Raw genomic sequence first — 6,663 nt, 5'->3', positions numbered from 1 at the left:
GCACACTCAGTCCCACTCACTGTCACCGACTGAGACGTGACAGAGCACGAGCTAGAACACACAAGGAAATGTACTAGGCAAGTCCTCCTCATGAGGAACTGAGAGCAAGCCAGAAAATCTAGGAGAAAGACAGTTCAGAAAGTAACCACGGCCATCTCAAAGCTCATGTCAGAGGAAATGTCTTGACATTCTCCATCTGTGAGGATGCTTTGGGACAGAGAAGAATACACAAAGTGGTGAGGACTCTCTCAGTAAAAGTACTTGCTGGGTACTTACTTTCCCACTGAATAGCACTGGGTACGTGGTTTCTTTAGGTTTGATTCTTTTTGTTATTTATATTCCTCAATGGTGTCATTGATGTAAGAATTTTTTTTATATGGGAATGGTAAAACATACTTTACTAAACTCTATGGAAGAAAATGCATCTTTCAAAGTGCATTATGACCAAATGTGGAACAGATTTGTTTTCCCACTGACAAATTCAGACCAATTGGCATTTGCCATACTGATGTGAGAAATCCCATCTCGCCCTTGCTTTGCAGGTTCTGATGTCCTGGGGCAGTGCTGCTCTCGTCAAACCGCAGAGCACGTTGTTACCTGGGAGGGAATGGATGACGGTACAACCGCCTGAACATATGTATGGTAAATGAAAGGGGCATGGAGCACAGCAAGCACGGGACCCTGGGCCCATTTTCACTGCTGACGTGAGGAACACTCTGCAGCACATTCCCACTGAAAGACCGTACTTGCAAAGCAGTCAAATATTCAGCTTGAAACTTTTCACCTGGAGGATAGACCAGCAGAAGTGTGCTATCTTAAAGATACTCCAGCCTGGCAAAAAGCAGCACTCCCTGGACAGCAGTAATCCAAAGTTGTGCTCTTTCTCAAGAGGCAGAAGGTTCCCCATGTCCCTGAGTCCCCTCCCAGACCGATTCCTGCTGAGGAAAAAGAGAAAGGGCTGCAGAATGAAGCTCTGCTTGTTCCGCATTGACGTCTATTCTAAAGCTGTGAAAAAGAGATTTCTGAACACGGCAAGAACCTTTCATGTCCGAATTAAGTTGATCGGACAACGCCAAGTGTTTCCACGAGTTGCGGTGTTTAATTTAAAGGATGCTGTTCTAGAGCCGATAACAAATGAGGCATTTTCCTTGATAACAGACATCTGGAAGATGAGCGTCGCACCGCTGCTTTCCAAAGGGCGTTCCGAGGGGAGGAGCGCTGGTGACAGATCCGCGCCGCTCTGACGCTCAGTGGCAGAGGGCTGCATGGATTTGTCTCATTTCCAGCTGGGACGGAATGGTTTCCGGCGTCTCTGGTGCGATGCTGTGGGTGAGGTCCCAGGAGAGGAACGTCCGTAACACCGATGCGTGCAGCTGCAGCGACGCAGTGCGGTGCGGAGCCGAGGCTGTGCTCAGCTGGGGGCGGCGAGAGACCCCTTCTGCATCGCTTCTTACATACGCACAGATACATACATTAGACATCGTTGTCCTTTTCCATTTCTCTCCGTTTTCTCTCAACCCACGCGTTCTGCGTTGGGTTGTTTTTTTTTTGCTCCTCTCCCCACAGCACAGGGAAGGGACAGGGAGCGGTGCGGTGCGGTGCTGCCTGCAGGACGCAGCTCGGACCTGCTCTCCCCGCCCGCTGTGCCGGCTTCTCCAGCTTTTTCTGCCCCTTTCCATTTTTCCCCCGGCTTCACTCATTCCCCCCGCATTCTCCTGCTCACCCTGCCTTTTCCCTTCTCCTCCCCTCTTGTCCCCAGTTTTTCCATTTTCCCACTGAAACGTTTCCCTTGCTTTGTTTTTCTTGCTTGACCTTGTGTTCCCCGGTACACCTCACTTTTAACTATTTCCCCCATTTTTCCACTTTTTTCCTGCATTCCCACCCTCCTTCTCCCTTCTGCCTGTTCTCTGGTTTCCACTGCTCTCTTTTTCCTGGGGCTTTACTGCCATTAAAAACAACCCTGGCGCATTTAATACTCGGCTTCTCAACGCTGCCACGGTGGCCCCGACCAAAATCAGTCGTTAAAGCAGAAATGCGAAGGAACATTTTGCCGATTTCTGACCGGCACAGCTAAGGGCCGCCGGAGCAGGGAGCCCTCAGCAGCGGCCCCGACGGCACCGGGAGCAGCACACAGCCCCGGCCGGGGCGGTTCCCTACGGCGTGAGCTCCCACGCGGCACCGCCCGGGCAGGATTCCCGCACGAGTGGGCTGCAGGTCCCGGCGCCGCGCGGGGCGGCTGCCCGCACTTCGGAACCGTCGGCTCCTGCGGGGCATGGCCGCGGCTCGGAGCCGCGCGTGGGACGTCCTGGAGCTGCCCCTGCGTTTTCCGTCCCTAGTTCCAGCCGTAAAAGAAATCGAAATAAACAGAAGGCTCCGGGACGCGGAGCAACGAAACGTAGCCCGGACGCGCACTGGGCCGAACAGCAGAGCGGGCGGGCCCGTCCCTTCCCCATCCCCTCCTCCGACCTTCCGCCGGGCGGAGACGGTAACGAGAGGGCGGCTCCGCGCTCCGTCCGCGCTCCAGGAGCTCCGGCCCGCGCCGCGGGACACCGAGCGACAGCGGCCGGCGGGAGGTGAGCGGGGCCGGCCCTGTGCGGACGGGGCACGCCGCTCCGGGTCCGGGTCTCGGGGTCGCCCGTGTAACGCCCCGCGGCGAGGCCTGGAGGTCGAGGCCTCCAGGTTCCCTCCGGGAGAGGATCCGGGCGGTGGGGCCGTGGGGGCTGTGCTCAGTGCCGCGGATCTGTGCCGCAGTGCCCGGGGAGGGGAGGAGGCAGCCAAGTTTGGTCAGAAACGCTGACGGTTACGTGTTCAGAAGCAGAAGGAAAGCGTGACGTGATGCGGGCGATGGAATCCAGCGACTACAGATGACGTCTGCAGGGGTGGAAAGAAGGGTTCGGCGGCTGCTGCTGCCCCGACACTGTCGCGCTCGGCTATGCGGGGATGCGCTGGGTGCAGAGCTGAGCTGAGCTGTGCGGTGTTGAGCTGAGCTGAGCTGTGCAGTGCATTGTGTTTCTGAGCTGAGCTGAGCTGAGCTGAGCTGAGCTGAGCTGAGCTGAGCTGTGCAGTGCGGTGCTGAGCTGTGCTGAGCTGAGCTGTGCAGTGTGGTGCTGAGCTGTGCTGAGATGAGCTGTGCAGAGCAGTGCTGTATGGCCACAGAACCCTCCGAGTTGGAAGGGACTTCTGAAGGCCATTGCTGTTTCCCTGCAGTGAACACAGGGCCACAGGGGAGAAGATGGGGTGGACTGATTGGTGTTTCTGCCCTTGGGAGTTCCAGAAGAGCTTTCAGGACCCGTGTGCTAGGTTTCATTTGCAATCCTAATCTTCTAAGCTCCAGATCACAGAACTGTAGGGGTTGGAAGGGATCTCTAGAGATCATCGAGTCCAACCCCTGCCAGAGCATCTCCCAAGTACAGGTTGCACAGGTGGGCTTCCAGGCAGGTCAGTGACATTAACAAACAGAATCTACAGTATCTGTCTTGGCAAAAACTTTTTCTTCCTTTTCAGGAAACACCTGCAGGAGTGTGCAGTGCCCTGACCGTGGCTGCAGGGAAGGTCGGTGGCTGAGAAGCCTGGAGGCCGCACGGCTCGCAGCACATCTAAAGAACTGCAGAAGCTGCAGAAGCAATGGTGCTTCATTGTGCAGTCCATCCACAGCAACTCAAATGTAAGTGTGCACGAGAATGATCTGTAACGCACTCATGAAGCCAGGACCTTTCAGCTCTTGAGATGTGATGCCCCCATTTCTTTCAGTGATTTTTTTTTCCCCATTTTTCGGTGCTCTTTCTTAAGTGAACACTCATGAGCGCAGGGGAAGGGCAGCCCCACCTCTTCTGCAGTCATGTGAGAGGACAGCTGTTCTGCATTTCTGTTACTGCTAAGAACCATTTGAGGCAGAGGAGCAGCATCCTGGTGACATGCTTGTGCTGCTCTACAAAAAACTAAATCCAGTGTACATATTTCCTTAGAGGAAAAGAAATGCCTCTCCTACCTGAACATGGCAGCGTGTAAGTGCTGTAACAAGAAGGCTTTGCTTTCCACCTGCTACGCTGTACTCCCAACTATGCAGGCTTAGAAAAGACGTACCCGTGTTTTTCACTGGAGAGCTGTGGCCTTCGGAAGTTACGATGAGATGAAGTCTGAAGCGTTCTTCTTCCCTCCGCAGGTTGTCGCCTTTATGAACTCCCGCGTTGGCCTATATTTAGATGACCATCCTTTTCTTGCCCTATCGCTCCTGATGTTTGTTGTCGTGTCCACTATTCCTCTGGGGTTTTTCCCGATTTTTGTTGTTACAACAGTCGTCATGGCTTGCGTCGGTGTGATAGTCATTGAAGGTATTGTATGCGTGCAATTTGTGGATGCAAAACCTTTTCCTTCCTCTTCTTCCCGGAGTCCTGGGTGAAGTGGTTGAAGATCCGTGTGTGTGGTGCCCCAAGCAGGCAGCAGAACTCAGCCCTCCGATGCTTTGCTGCTCTCGGCTCTTACCCTCTGCACTCAATGCTTTTTCTCAAACGCTTTTACTTTGGGGTTGTGGTTGAATGCCTGCTTTTCCAACACGTTTAAATAACGATCTCTATTTTGTTTCCGTAGGTGTTGTGATATCCATTGGGGGCATAGCCCTGCTTTGCGTGCTCTGTGGCCTGGGTGCGCTTTCACTTGGGAGTTTCTGGAGTGCTCAGTGTTTGTTACATCGTTCTTTCAGCTCTGGTCAACTACTGGAGCTCCTCGAGGTAACAGCCCGTGTTTTGGTCTGCACTCTGACTTCAAACTGCAGCTACCCTGTAGCATTGGCTGCTTCATTTATTTTAACAGTGAACCGCTTCTGGTTCGTTTAGTGGATGTTTTCTGAGTGCTGGGGCATCTTCATCTGTTTTGGTGCTTCAGCGTTAAATGTAAACACCAAGTTGTCAGTATGGGGTTTGGTGAGAGTTACAATCATAGTGTCCTTGCAGTTGGAAGGGACCTTTAAAGGCCAACTAGTCCAAGTGGCCTGCAGTGATTAGGGACACACATAGCTCTGTCGGGTCCTCAGGCCCAGCCTGACCTTGAATGTCTCCATCAGTGGGGCTCCCAGCACATCACAGGGCATCCTGTGCCAGTGCCACCACCCTCACTGTAAAAGACTTTTTCCTTACGTCCAGTGTAAATCTTCCCACTTGGAGCTTGAAAAATGTGCACATGCTAACGCACTGTAACATCAAAGTTTATCTCAAAGTAAGTACTGATTTAAACAGCCTCAAAACACACTTTCAAGTGTGCCCAGAGGACATGGCAGCATGACCCAGCTACCTCAGCTTACCCACGTTTGTAGAGTAATGGACTAAAATTACTTGTAGCTTTGGGACAGGAACATGAGAAAGGGGAGAGTGTGGGTGGTTCTAGAAACAACTCATTTTGCTGGATGTTGTTGGTTTGCCAGTTGTGTTCCTGCATGCTCCTGGAGGAGGCCAGCTTTAGGGAGCTTTGCCTTAGCTGTGCTGAGCTCAGAAGGCCCTGGCGGGTTGTGCTGGAGGGGCACATCCTGCCCGCAAGCACATTTATCTGCAAGTGAGGGCTGACAGTCACTCATGAGCACAAGGAGGAGCGAGGAGAAAAACTGCAGCTGCTCTCTCAGATTTTCTCAGCTTGGGCCTTCATCACAGCAGCACTTCTTGCACAGTTCTCAGGGACACCATTTCCTGTGATGGTATTGCACCTTCAGCAAGACAAGACTGCTGCAGAGCCCAGTGAGCCTGCATTTCTGCACAGCTCTGTAGCGCTCCTTCAGGGCCTGCTGCCGAACCCATCACCTCACCTACCAGGTCCAGAAAAGGTTTCTCTCTCTTGCAGCACAATCCACACAGGACGTTCAGCTTTGACGTTAAGGAGGTTGCTCTCTTTATACTGTGTGCCATTTCTGAGAGCTCTGGCAGACAGCTAGCAGGTGCCCAGAAGTCTCAGACAGCGTCTCATCTCACGTTGCTCAGCTGTTCCAGCACAAAGTTAAAGGACAGCGGTCTTAGGGAAGGACAGAGCATAAAGCCATTCTTTTCTCCTTTGCACAGGAGCCAAGTGAGGAAGCAAGAAGCTAACGGAAGCTCGCTGCAGAAGAGTCTTGTCTGTCATGGACTTCTCTGACAACAAACGGAAGAGCAAATAAATTGGATTCTGTCCATCTCCTTCAGCATGCAGGTCTGTCCTCTGCAATGTACTCGTTTATATGACACGCTGTTGTGGTTTTGTGGTTTTGATGCCGGTATTCCACATCAGAGCATCATGCAGCAGTTAAGGAGTTAATGCTGTGGGAGCAACAGGGGGGCGGAGCTCTGCACTGGATGCCAGGCAGGGCTCTGCCTGGGCGCCTTCCTCTGGGCTGCCGCGGAGGTTCAGCATGTGTGCTTCCCCTGCATTTTCCTCCTTAACATAAGCTCACAGCTTTTGGTTTGGAAATTTTATCTCTCTCTCAATTGTTCTATTTTATTATATTTAGTAAAGTTACCGTTCCTTCTCAGATCGTGCCGTTGTCTTCTTGTAGACCCATCTCTTCCCGCTGTTTCCCTCCTCCCCGCCCGGAGCGCGGCTCTGCTCGGGCGGCCGCGCGGCCACTGACACAGTTTCTTTTTCTCTCTCCCTTCTCGGTTTTCCCTTGGGTCACTGTCACGGATAACACCGTGACAATTATTGGTG

The 6,663-nt window shown here is 52.9% G+C and overlaps 1 pseudogene; it reads left to right on the top strand.

Moving 5' to 3' along the window:
* Positions 1–3,553: 3,553 nt before the first annotated feature.
* On the top strand, positions 3,554–6,173 carry LOC136046419 (lipid droplet assembly factor 1-like; annotated as a pseudogene).
* The last annotated feature ends 490 nt before the right edge of the window (positions 6,174–6,663 follow it).

This window comes from Cyrtonyx montezumae, unplaced genomic scaffold (genome assembly GCF_038088225.1).
Source record: "Cyrtonyx montezumae isolate F1298 unplaced genomic scaffold, pur_monq_1.0 scaffold_16, whole genome shotgun sequence".
Lineage (NCBI taxonomy): Eukaryota > Metazoa > Chordata > Aves > Galliformes > Odontophoridae > Cyrtonyx > Cyrtonyx montezumae.
This window is presented reverse-complemented; position numbering and strand designations above follow the sequence as displayed.